The sequence below is a fragment of the Salvia hispanica genome, chromosome 4 (assembly GCF_029641045.1).
Source record: "Salvia hispanica isolate PSC_SH4W2 chromosome 4, Shi_PSC_v1, whole genome shotgun sequence".
In the NCBI taxonomy this organism is placed as follows: Eukaryota; Viridiplantae; Streptophyta; class Magnoliopsida; order Lamiales; family Lamiaceae; genus Salvia; species Salvia hispanica.
The window spans coordinates 30807684-30822103 of NC_142695.1; the positions used below are offsets into that span (position 1 = coordinate 30807684).

The 14420-nt window shown below is 29.4% G+C and overlaps 1 non-coding gene across 1 annotated transcript; it reads left to right on the forward strand.

Annotated features, from left to right (window-relative positions):
• Positions 1-5996: 5996 nt before the first annotated feature.
• On the forward strand, positions 5997-6099 carry LOC125197561 (U6 spliceosomal RNA). Its single transcript, XR_007172101.1, has one exon. It is a non-coding gene; the product is annotated as a U6 spliceosomal RNA (small nuclear RNA).
• Positions 6100-14420: the final 8321 nt, after the last annotated feature.

Consider the following 14420-nt stretch of genomic DNA (forward strand, 5'->3'; position numbering starts at 1 on the left):
AAACAGTAATGATTTTTTTGACATTAAGATAATGCCATAATAAGATTCAAATAGTAATTGGATATTAAATCTAGAGTGAACTTCAAAAATGGTCCCTGAACTAAGGGTTAATATAAAAAATGGTCCTTTTACATTGTTTCGAGACGAAAATGCCCTTTTGAGGAGTTTTGGGGGGTTTAAGCAATTTAGTCTTTTTACACTTTTAACATTTTAAATCTGATATTATTTCAGTTATGTACTAAATCTGATATTATTTCAAAATTATCATTCTTCTTCCCTTTTGTCATCCTTACTTTGTTTATTTATTTCAATATTAGATTTAATTTATAAAATAAAATTTTAAATTTTAATATTTAAATATCAATACATTTTTTTAATTAAAACTATTAATTCATGGACACTATAAATATTGATTAAAACTATTAATTTTTTTATTTAATATAATATTCAGTTGAATTGAAGAAGTACAGAAAAATAATATTAATCATGATGGAAAAATAAGAGCTATGTTATTTAGCATTCGTTCGGTTTTTATAATTGCTTGTGATTGAATATTATGAAGTTGACTAAAATTTTTATAAAGGAGTATTTTTGTTGAAATTTTATAGTCATTTTGATTGTTTTCAAATTAATAAACGAAAATTATATTAGTCTTACATTAGATGCATATCTATTTTAGAATAAATCGTGTTATATGATCTATTTATGATTAAAGCTATTAAATATTGATTAAAACTAAGGCGTCGTCATATCTTATTCATTAAATATTAAACACTATCAAATATTGATTATGACTATTAATTTTTGTTATTTAATAATTTTTATAATTAAAAAAATTTATTGATATTTAAAAACTGAAATTTAAAATTTAATTTTATAAAATTAAATCTAATATTGAAATAAAGAAACAAAGTAAGGATGACAAAAGGGAAGAAGAATGATAATTTTGAAATAATATCAGATATAGTACATAACTGAAATAATATCAGATTTAAAATGTTAAAAATGTAAAAAGACCAAATTGCTCAAACTCCCCAAAACCCCTCAAAAGGGCATTTTCGTCTCAAAATAGTGCAAAAGGACCGTTTTTTATATTAACCCTTAGTCCAGGGACTACTGGTGATATTTTTAAAGTCCAGGGACTATTTTCGAGATAAACCCATAGTCCAGGGACCATTTTTGAAGTTCACTCTTAAATTTATTGTACTCCCTTCGTCCCTGAAAGTTTGTCACACTTCTTTTCTACAGTCGTTTTGTAAAAATAGTACTAATAAATAGTTAAAATAGAGGGAGGATACAGTAAGAGAGTGAATAATGTAGAGAAAAGTTTTAACTAAACTATTCTCTCTCTTACTTTACATTATCTCCACTTTAACTATTTATTATTATTTTTACAAAATAATAGAAAAGAAGTGTGACAAACTTTCAGAGACGATGGAGGTACTATTTTACATATAATCCTTTTACTCTTACATAAAATTAGTTACTAACTATACATATTCAAGGACATAGAGGACTACATAGTTATGCTTATAGTATTAGTACATAATTTATTTGGTTAAATGAGATCCAGATATTTATAATGGGTAAAAATTTGTTATCTCTCTTCCTTTTATTGCATTTATTTAAGGCTATGTCTTTAAAATATTATAATTTCAAAGGCTTTGTATATTTACTGTGCATTTTGTCCTACCCAATAAAGTAGTGATAAAATGCAAATTTATATATTATACAAACTCAAAACTCCTCAACACAGCTTTAACATAGTTTCAATATAATATCAATACAGTGTAAAATTTCAAGATTTTAATGTCAACACAATATCAACACAACATCAATCATTGAATATTGTTGAAATTCTATTGACATTTTCCTGTTGATGTTTTTTTGTGATCTGTTGACATTTTTCCATGATCCAGATCATAGTTTTAAGTTTGTATAATATTTAAAGTTTTCATTTGATCACATTCCTTTAGAAATATATATCATCTTATTTGTAAACTAAAGAAATGTGTGTCAATTTTGTTGGGATAAGGGTATTTAGTAATGTTGATTAACAAAAGATAAAACATTTTAATGAGAATGTACAATGAGCAAAATGGAAATAATTTTTTGACATTATGATAATACTATAATAAGATTCAAATAGTAATTGAAAATATTAAATTTTATTTTTTAATTAAATTTATACTCCCGTCCCATTTTAGGAGTCTTGGTTGATCAATTTCGGGCGTCCCGGTTTAGGAGTCCAGGTTGGGATAAACTAATAAAAAATGCCTACAAGGTACGTAAAAAAGTGATAAAAGTAGGTCCCAACATCCACTACAACATTTATTTATTACACACTCAAACACTTTCTTAAAACATGTGCCCAACTCAAACGGGACTCCTGAAAGGTTGTTTGCTGCTAGGAATGTTCTTGTGCGAGTGTGTCAATATGTTCAAACTTCTCAGATCCAGAGAATCCACTAGACCACGGGGTCTAGGAACTCAGAGAACCCTCAAAATTACCTGTCGTTGGGAACACAATCACTTCCTGCATTTCAAAACCCTCAACCCACTGCACTAAAAAGATTAGTATAGGGAAGTAGGGGTCGAATCCCACAGAGATGGAAGCGTAAGTAAACATGTAAAAAGACTTGGACACTGTTTTTGGCTGCTGCCACGCATTTTTGGGGTTGAGATTAGATTCCTAGACTTGGGAAATGAAATGCTCTATTCTAACATCTAGACCTAGGCAAAAATAACAGAAACATGCATGATGATAACCAGACGTACTCAAGATAACTTTCCAGCTAGAACAATTATCAGACCTAGTGAATAATTTCCTAAAATGCCTAGACAGAGGAAAAACAGAGCGTGGGGACCATTTCCCAAAATAGCAGGGTACGAATGAAAAGCTGCAGATTAACTAACTAAAGGCTTAACTACAGTGACTTCATCTTCTCAAAACATTGATCACGAAATGCAGAGGAAATGCAGAGCAAAACACAAAGCGAAATAGAGCAAACTAAATTAAATCGATTAATGTGATTAACTACTGAAACTAAGTAGATCTACTATTACTAGACGAGGTAAACGAGAAAACAGAAATTAAACATCAAAACCGTGCAGATGTGAATAGATCCAAACACTGGATGCTTCATCCACTCCGGATCCAAGCTTCCTACGACAAACCACAACAATCCCATCTCCGATCGCACAATTTCTACCAGATTCAAACGATCAACTACGAACTCCACACAATCCAACTCCAAACTCAGATCAATCGCAAAAATATCCAAAGTAAACAGAAAATGCAGCGATAACATGAAACAAAACCATTGCAGTAAATTCCATAGCAAAAGAGTGCAATATCCAACGAAAATTTAACAAAATACGACCGAGCTTCGAACAACGAAGACTCGGGAAATTCGGAAATGTAAACTAAAAACAGGAAATAGATTGTATCTTCGCCTCCCGTAGAGACGGTGTTACACAATTACCGATAAATCTCGAACCGTAAACCCCAAATTGATTTCCCCAAGTGTGTGTGTAGAGAGTGAGAAAGCTAAGCTAAGATCTAAAGGAATGATGGATGATTTCATGTAAACCACGTGCTCTTATTTATAAGGGACGGAGCTTCTAGACTCTTCCTTGTTCTTCCCATTCTGCCCTTGTCCAAAAATGCTCCTCCGTCTGGTGAATTCTTCTTCATTCTTGCTCGCTTTCTCTGCTAGCATCCTTCTCCAGGCGATTTTCTTCTTTTTCCTGGACCTGGTGTTTTCTCTACACATCTGGCTTACAAAACCTCGACAGACCCGGGAAATTACAGAATTTAACCACATAACCAATGCATGAAATTAGCCTTATCAACTCCTAAAGCGGGACGGAGGGAGTGTTTTTTTATAAATCTTACTACTGTTTACATTAAATTAGTTACTAATCCCATAACTATATATAATTATGCTTATAATATTAGAGCATATCTAATAGCATATTAAAACTTACTCCCTCCGTCCCATAGAAATTGGCTCTTTAGGTTTGACACGGGTTTTAATGCTTAATTTGGTAAAATAAGAGAGAATGAAAAAAGTAGTTGAAATTATGTGGTGGATGGTGGGCCCATAAATTAAAAAGTAAAAAAAAAAGAGAAAAAAGTTATCATAAATGGATATGTGACTATTTGTATAGGACGGGCGAAAAAAGAAATATGACCAATTTCTATGGGATAGAGGGAATATCATGTAGAAGACAATTGATTGATAGCTCCAACGGTACTCTAAAACCAATCCATAATCAGGGATGAAGGTTGATTCACATAAGATATGACACATATAATGTGAATGTATAATGAGTAAAACAAAATTAATTTTTTTGACATTAAGATAATGCCATAACAAGATTCAAATAGTAATTGGATATTATATTTATTGTATTCCCTCCGTCCCTAAAAGTTTATCACACTTCTTTTCTATAGTCATTTTGTAAAAATAATACTCCTTCCGTTCCTGAAAATTTGTCACCTATTTTATTTTTCACCCGTCCCTAAAAATTTGTTACCTTTCACTTTTACCATTTTTGGTAGTGGACCTCATATTCCACCAACTCATTCTAACTCACATTTTATTATAAAACTAATATATAAAAGTAGGACCCACATGCCACTAACTTTTTCAACTCACTTTCTATTACATTTTTTAAAATCCGTGCCGGGTCAAATGGTGACAAATTCTGGGGGACGGAAGGAGTAATAAAATAGAGGGAAGATAAAGTAAGAGAGTGAATAATGTAGAGAAAAGTCTTAACTAAATTATGCTCTCTCTTACTTTACACTATTTCTACTCTAACTATTTTTTTTTTTTTACAAAACGAGTGCAGAAAAGAAGTGTGATAAACTTTCAGAGACGGCATGAGTACTATTTTACATATAATCTTATTACTCTTTACAAAAATTAGTTACTAACTATGCATATTCAAGGACATAGAGGACTTCATAGTTCTGCTTATAGTATTAGTACATAATTTATTTGGTAAAATGAGAATTATATATTTATAATGGGTATTTTTTTTTCAACTCTCTTCCTTTTACTGCATTTATTTAAGGACATGTCTTTAAAATATTATAATTTCAAAGGCTTTATATATTTACTGTGCATTCTGTCCCACCCAATAAAATAATGATGCATATGTTAGAAATATATATCATCTTTTTTGCTACTATAGATTAAAGAAATGTGTGTCAAACTTTGTTGGGACGAGGATTTAGTAACGCTGATTAACATTAGATAAGATACATTTAATGAGAATGTACAGTGAGTAAAATGGAAATAATTTTTAACATTATGATAATACTATAACAAAATTAAAATAGTAACTGAATATTAAAATTTATTGTTTAATTAAATTTATATTTTTTTAATAATCTTACAACTGTTTACATTAAATTAGTTACTAATCCCATACCTATCTATATACTTATGTTATAATATTAGAATGTACTGTAGAAAGACAATTAGCTTTAATGGTACTCTAGAACCAATCTCGTTTTTAGTTTTGAGTGAAAAGTATTTTCTCCGTCCTATAAATTTTGTCACACTTTGACCGGGCACGATTTTTAAGAAATGTAATATAAAGTTAGTTGAAAAAGTTAATGAAATGTGAGTCATATTTTTATATATTAGTCTTATAATAAATGAGAGTGGGAATGAGTTAGTGGAATATGAAGTCCACCATCTAAAATGGTAAAAAAGTGGAATATGACAATTTTTTTGGGACAAACCAAAATAGAAAAATGTGACAAACTTTCTGGGACAGAGGGAATACCTTTTTTTAGGTTTACACTAAAAACAAACCAAAAACTTTTTCAAACTTGTGAGTAATGAAAGCATAATATAGATAATTTTCATTTAAGTTTGAGCTTAGTGTAAATAATAGGAGTAAAATCATACTTGATGTGACATTTACACTAAAATAAAAATTTGAGTTTAGTGTAATGATTGGAGATGCTCTTAGTAGTCCCTTCAGGGACATCCGATAAAATTGGAACGATACAGAGAAGATTAGCATGGCCCCTGCGCAAGGATGACACGCATAAATCGAGAAATGGAGATGCTCTTAGTATATACTTCATCCATTCTGCGATAGTGGATGCGTTACTTTTTGGCATACGATTTAAGAAAAATTGTGTTAAATAGATTAAGTAAATGAAGAATAAAGTAGTAAATGAAAAAAGGTTGTTAGATTAAGAGAGAATAAAGTAAATAGAGAGTAAAGTAAGGGAGAAGAAAAGTGTTAATTTTTTCAAAAATAAACTCTACTACTATAAAATGTACTAAAATGACAAAATGACTCCACTAATGAAACGGAGGGAATAATTTATTTCGTAACATGAGATTCAAACATTTATGATAAATAATTTTATTTATCTCTCTCCTTTTATTGTATTTACTTAAGGATGTGTCTTTAAAATATTGTAATTTCAAAGGCTTTATATATTTATGCATTTGTCCACCCAGTAAAGTAATGATGCATATGTTAGTAATACGTTAATGTTATATAGTTATTTCTTGTCCTTTAAAGTATTACTTCTTTCATTTAAAAAAATATGTGTGTTTGAAATTGCAAGAAAATTATTGCACAAATGGTAAAGTAAGAGAGATATAAAGAAGATAGTTAAAATAGTGTTAGTGGATACTAAGACCCACATTATTATTAGTGTGTAATAAGTTATAATTGTGTGCCATAATGGTATAAGTTATACTCCACCCGTCCCACAAGAATATGCACTTTCTAACTTTAGAAACTCTTTTCTCTAGTAGGACATATTCTCCATTAACAATATTTAAATTATTTTTTCTTTTGACATCTTTCTTATTTTACCAATTGTGCATTAAAATTCGTATATTTTTATGGGATAGAGGGAGTAAATAAATTGATGTATATGTGTAATGAGTTGATGGCAACTTTCCATAATGAAAATGCTCATGTGTTTATGAGACGGATAAAAATAAAAAGTGCACATAATTATATGGAATAATTATATGGAATGAAGGAAGTACAACGTATGACTGGATAAATTAATGTTATAAGTAATTTTTTTTATTAATAAGTAAATTGTTTATTTTATGACTCTATAGACGAGACTACTTATCCACAAAGCTCATGATTTATCTTATTAATTTTAAATGTTTGTAGATTCACAAACTACATGCTATCTCCATCCAACTGAAGATGTTCACATTTTTTATGTCACAGAGTTTTAGGGGGAGTAAATAAAGAGAAAAAAAAAGTTAAATATTTTAATGATGAAAGGGGAGAAAGAAATTTATTTCCAAATGTAGAATGTAGGCATCTTGAGTAGGACAAGTTAAAAAGGATAGGTGAACATCTTGAATGATACGAATAGAGTATTTTGTATCATAATCGAACATTGAAATTAGAGTTTACAGTTAGAATAATATTCGCGACGAGTAGCGAAAATGGCGAGGACGACGATCGATGGAGGAAGCTTTAGGTGGACACATCAGAACCGAAATATGACAACAATATTTTTCGTGTATAAGACCTCTACTATTTCATTTTCTTGGATTCATGTACCACTATTATACTCCTTCCTTCCATTAAATGTTGTCCACTTTATTCTTTTTTCGTTTTTAGTAAATGGAGTCCGCTTTCCATTAACCCATTAAACTCACATTCTATTATAAAACTAATATATAAATGCGGAACCCGCATTCTACTAATTTTTTACACTCACTTTTCTTCACATTTCCCAAAACCCACGCCAAATCAAAATTTGGATAACATTTCACGGACAGAGGGAGTAATCTAATTGGAAAGATTTAAATATTAGTAGTCAAAGTGTATTAACAAATACGGATATAGTATTGTAGCGAAATGAGTAAATAAATAAAATTATCATTTTTATTTTCAATGTTTTTAATAGTTATTATTATATTGATAAATTCACTTTTTTCCGTTCATGTGTTTGTTATTAGAGTGAACAACAAAAATGGTCTTTAGAGTATGGGTTTATCTCGCCCATAGTTCCCGAACTTTAAAAATATTGCCAGATATCCTTGGACTAAGGGTTTATCTCGAAAATGCTTCATTTTTCACTGTATTCAGTCGAAAATACCCTTTGGGGGGTTTTGGGGGGTTTGGGCAATTTGGTCTTTTTACACTTGTAACATTTAAATCTAATATTATTTCAGTCATGTACTAAATCTGTATTATTTCAAAATAATCATTCTTCTACCCTTTTGTCATCCTTCACTTTGTTTCTTTATGTCAATATTAGATTTAATTTTACAAAATTAAATTTTAAATTTCAATGTTTAAATATCAATAAATTTTTTTAATTATAGAAATTATTAAATAACAAAAATTAATAATCACAATCACTATTTGATAGTGTCTAATATTTAATCATTAAAGATATGACAACGCCTTAGTTTTAATCAATATTTAATAGCTTTAATCATAAATAGATCATATAACACGATTTATTCTGAAATAAATATGCATCTAATGTAAGACTAATATAATTTTGAAATAATATCAGATTTAGTAGATAAAATGTTAAAAGTGTAAAAAGACCAAATTTCCCAGACCTCCAAAACCCTCCAAAAGGGTATTTTCGACCGAAAACAGTGAAAAATGACTATTTTCGAGATAAACCCTTAGTCCAGATATGTCTGACGATATTTTTAAAATCCAGGGACTATGGGCGAGATAAACCCATAGTCCAGGGACCATTTTTGTAGTTCATTCTTGTTATTTTATAATAATATAATTTATCAAAAGTCGAAACTTTCTATATTTATCATATTTATACTTTAATTTTGATTTCAGATTAATTATCACAAACAATATTAGTGTATTATATTATTCGTAAATTTACTAAATTTGTTAGTATTATTTTGTATATAAGTTACATACATAATTTATTTATATTATATTTACGTCACGCAGATATTTGCAATATTATATCTCAGGGTCATATTCTAATGCTTATAGCACCATAATCCAAAATCAAGACCAAATCTCAATCCTTAGATTTTAAAATGAGTGGATGAGATTAAATCTTACGAATCTCAATAAATAGTAGACAAAATATCAACAAAAGGGTAATATCATCACTATGTTATCATATGATAATTTTCGTGAATGTTTTTTGTATCAACATAGTGTATTACAAATATCAACAATATGACATAAGAATATCAACACTAGTACAAGAAAATATCAACATATATTTATTTAGATTTTTACATGGTTTTATTGAGATCTTTTTATATATTTGTTGATAAAAATCTGGTTATCAACATTTACGAAAACTAAAATAAAAAATATCAAATTTCATCATCCGAACGTCGTCGGAACATATGCAATTGATATCTCGTTGGAATCTTTATAAAATTATCTTTAATTTGATATTTTTTTGTGAAAAAATAATTTAAATCGAGAGAGTTACATAAATTTAAAGTTTTAAGATGATTTTAATGAGAGAGAATTGTCATTAATACCCTCTAATTTTATTTATTAACTTTCTTAATTAAAAATATAATTCATGTGACATTATTTCAACCCCTCCTATTAAATAATCTCATGACTAACTCTTAGATTATAACTTGCTATTATTTTATCTAGTCCACCAAACACCACAAATATATACATACTCTATATAGTCTTGCAAACCGAACAAACTCAAGAACACTGTAGATCTGCTAAGCTTAGGAGCAAATGCTCCAAATGTTGTTACGCTCTACCAACTAGTTGATCTTATGCCAGTAACTCTGTGTGAATTTAAGTCTAAAATTACTACTTTATCACAAATTATTTTTAAGTAGTTGTATTTGAACCATAATTGCTGATGTTTCCGATCTGAGACAAAAGAGACATATTTTATGGATGTTTAGAGTGTGCTAGTGCTTATTTTAACAATCTTATAAAGCTTGGAGTATCAAATATTTATATATGATTATAAGCATATGAGTTTGGATCATTCTTCTAGGGAATATATTCTAATTGAATAATTATTAGTACTATCACACTGTGGTTTAGCAATAATTATAATAAAAGTTTTTAAGTCTTAATTTGAAAATGACATTGAAAAATTCCATTTAGCAAAAGTGAAGATAAGCTAATATATTCGTTGAGCAAACTTTTTCTTTTGGAACATAACAATTCCAGAGTTAATTTGAGATATATACCTAAACAGTGATTAAATGATAAGAGAATCCATTTTTGAACTTGTTCCATACTACCACTCCTATCTTTATATAGACAAATATATTACTATCATATATAGGTGAATATACTCCAATAAAGTAATTGTCTGAAAATGGCCACATGCTAGTGGTCCTATCGAAATCTGTACAATTTCAAAGTTTTTTATTTATTTTACTTTTAATGGAATTAGAAAAAAGTTATATATATGTTGATATACCAACAAAACAGAGCAGATTGTAATGGTATATATATTCAATTACTCATTTTAATACAGAAACAGACAAAAAAAGGAGTTTCTATTTTGAATACACCATCCTATAATGTACTCTGTTCCTATAAAATTATTCTATCCATTTTCTAAAAATAAAAACTATTTTCCTTTTAGTCTGTTTCGGATAGAAACTTTTTATTTTAGAAAACTCTTTTAATAAGGTGAGATCCATTTTTCACTAAAATACTATATGTATCTCTCTTTACCAATTTTATCTTTTTTATAAATCTCTCTTTACAAAATGGATGGAGTATAAAAATAAAACATCAAACGTGCAAAGACAAAAGAAACTCTCTTCAAGACATTGAAAAGACTCTGCAAGTAAAAGATGATTGCAGTGTACTTTAAAATATTAGTACAACTCTATAGATTTCAGATTTTGGATAACTGATTCTGATTTTTACTAAGTCAAAATTGAACTGTTGAAAGTGTTATTTCATGACATGCATCTTTATTGCAACGGTTGAGAGGCTTCTAGTATTGTTTCATGATTTTGTTACACATGCATCTTTCTATGAAAGATATTAATATACAGAAAATGTTGTACTTATATTTTTTTCCATTTTGCCTATAAAACAACCATACACACGTAGTTTCAATAGTATATAAAAGTAACACTGTCCATTAACAAGTTAACATAATCGCAAAGCAAAGATTGATTTTATTACACAAGACTCATCTACTACGCTAATGTAACAATTTATGATGATATTCGTATATATCATTTGGACTTAGAAACTTTCAATGCAGAAACAAAGTTCATTCCCTTATTTATGCTTGTGTTAGTTGCAAATATGGTTGGAAGAATGTAGTCCATCCCCTTAAATATGCTACACCAACCTAAGCCACACTATCAATGGTTGATATTTTTTGGGTCCTTTATGATTGGTTCTAAAGTTGTTGGTGAGAATCTATCTTCTTAGAATAATTTGTTTTGTGTAGATTTATGTTGGTGTTAGTCCATTTATAAAACTCATGATGTTCGAGAAAATTTTGGATTATTTCCACGTACAAAAGTTTTTTCCTTCTGAAAAAAATAGATCATTCTTGATATCATAGAGTGGAACGAATATTCCTTATTTCCATTCTATTACAATTTCTTGGTTGTACTTACGGATGTTAATCCAGCCCAAAACTCGTGGATCGGCCAGAATAGCCCAATAAAGTTAGTGGATTAGGGCTATATTTTGTAACCCGAATACAAAACGAGCTAAACAGGTTGGCCGAATGGGATGGCGGGTTAAGCGGATTGACCCGAATGGGTTGCGGGCCGGACCAATGGTTTGCAACTTTTAATTAAAAATATTGAATTAATTTTGAATTTCACGTGGCACAATCATTAGTCTTCTTCATTCTACACTTTTCCACTCGATCCCACACTATTAACTTTCAAGTACCACTTCAACTCATAATTTCATCGTCTCATCATTTGCTCTATTGTCTTACCACCACCAAACCCAATCAAGATAAAATTAAGAACTAATCCATCACAATCTCAATATATTTATCATTTTAATAATGATTCATGTAAGACATGATTTTTAATTTTAAAAAGAATTAATAAAGAACGATGCCAAAATGATGATACGAACAAAAGCTTTAGTTCAAATTGATTTATTTACTTTTGATTTATCTTTGTTTATGTTGTAGTTGATCGAGATGAAAGGCTTCTCTGCAATTGAAGAAACTATGAAAATTTGAAGATTTTATATGATTATAAAACTAAGAAAAGAAAAATATCTAAAATTAAAAATCATTTTATAGAGGAAAATTTAAATACAAGAGATTATTTTCGAAAGTTTTTAGGCCCGAATAGCCAGATGGGTAAGCCCGAAATCCGGCGGGTTAGGGTTAAGATTGAAAATTTATGACCCGAAAAATTCATAACTCGAATAGACGGTACCCAAATAGTCTGACATTCTGAATGGAGTGGCCCGAACCCGCACGAGTTAGTCCAATTAACATTCCTAGTTGTAATATGGAATGATATAGTTTTTTTACTACGCATTGTCATTCCATATTTCCATAAAATAACCATCTTATCACAATTCATATAGCTATTCGTTCCATCTATGCTGATAATTTAGCTATTTCTTTCCGTTTCTATTTAGTTACTCCCTCAGTGACTCCGTCCTATTAAAATAGGCTAACTGGGAATTATACGGTGAAACCCATAAACGATAAAGTAAAAATAAATAGGGAAAAAGTTATCATAAATGGATATGGACTATTTGATGGGACAGGCGAAAAAAGAAATTCGATCTATTTCTATGGAACGAAGGGAATATATTTTTAGCCATTTTAAATAAATTATGCATATAGTATTATATACTCTTTTCATCTTATTTAAAGTGGGATATTCTTTTTCAGCATAAAATTATTATTATTCCCTCTGTCCTCCATTAACTGACATTATTTGACTTGGCATGAGTTTTAAAAAATATAATAGAAAATGGATAGAAAAAATTAGTGAAATGTAGTCATGCTTTTATTTATTAATTTCATTAATTAAATGTGGATGAAATGCGTTAGTGAAATGTAGGGTCAATTACCAAAAATAGGTAGTAAAAATAATGATGCCAATTAATTGGAGACGGATGAAAAAGGAAAGTGATGCTGATTAATGGGGGCAGAGGGAGTATTTTATTTGGAGTTTTGTTAAGTAAAAAGCTCAGAATAGCAAACATAATAAGTAAAGAGAATATTTTCATGTTTAGTGAGTGACATCTTAAAAAAAAGAATGTCACTTTGTGAGGAAAAAGAAAATATTATATTATTATGTTAGACTTTCACCATCCCATAAAAATAGAGACGTTTGAGACGGCATGAGTTTTCATGCATGATTGGTAAAGTAGGAAATAGATGGAAAGAAAAAAATATTAAAATATGTTAGTAGAAAGTAGTCCACCTCAATTAAAAGAAAAAAGTTATCAAAAATAGAACTGGACTAATTTTATGAGATGGACCAAAATAGAAATTCTCCCTCCGTCCCGGCTAAGATGACACATTGCTTAGCCGGCACGAGATTTTAGGAGTTATTGGTTAAAGTGTTTAATTGGAGAGAGAGAGAAGGTGAGTGTAGGTATTAAAGTAGAGAGATGAAGATAGATGGATATTTTAATAGGAGTGGTAAAAAGTGGTTGAGTGTATTAATTGGAGAGAGAAAGTTACCAAAAAAGGAAATGTGTCATCTTAGTTGGGACAAACTAAAAAGGAAAACGTGTCATCTTAAGCGGGACGGAGGGAGTATTATCTATTTTTATGGACCGGGGAGACATCATATTCCATTCGTCCCAATAAATATAAAACATTTTGTTTTTGGCATAAGATTTTATGTAGTGTTGTTTTATAAGTTAATGAAGAGAGAGTAAAATAAGAGAGATCAAAAAGTAGAAAGAGAGAGTATTATGTTTTATTCTCTCTGTCCTCCATTATGTGTCCTAGTTTTCATTTTAGGATGTCTCTTATTAATTGTCTTATTTCACTTTCACTATTTTTGTTAATAGACCTCAAATTTCAATAACTCATGACACTCACATTTTATTATAAAACTAATATATAGAAGTAGGACCTATATTCCACTAATTTTTTCCACTCACTTTCCAGTTTCTTCAATACTCCATACGTCCCAAGATAGTCGAGTGTATTCCTTTTTGGGTTTTCCCAAGGTAATTGAGTCATTATCTTTTTTAGCACAAAAATTTATTTTCTCTCATACTTTACTTTATTCCGTCTCTTACTTTATTCTCTTTATTTTAACCTTTATACATCAAATTCTTAAATCTAGTGCCTTGAAGAAATGCTTCAACTACCTTGAGACAAAGGGAGTATTTTTCAACACTCTAATGAGTCAAAGTGAAACACATAATGAGCGATGGATGAAGTATTATATTATCTCTGTCACATTTATGTTGAGTCGTATTTCTTTTTGGAA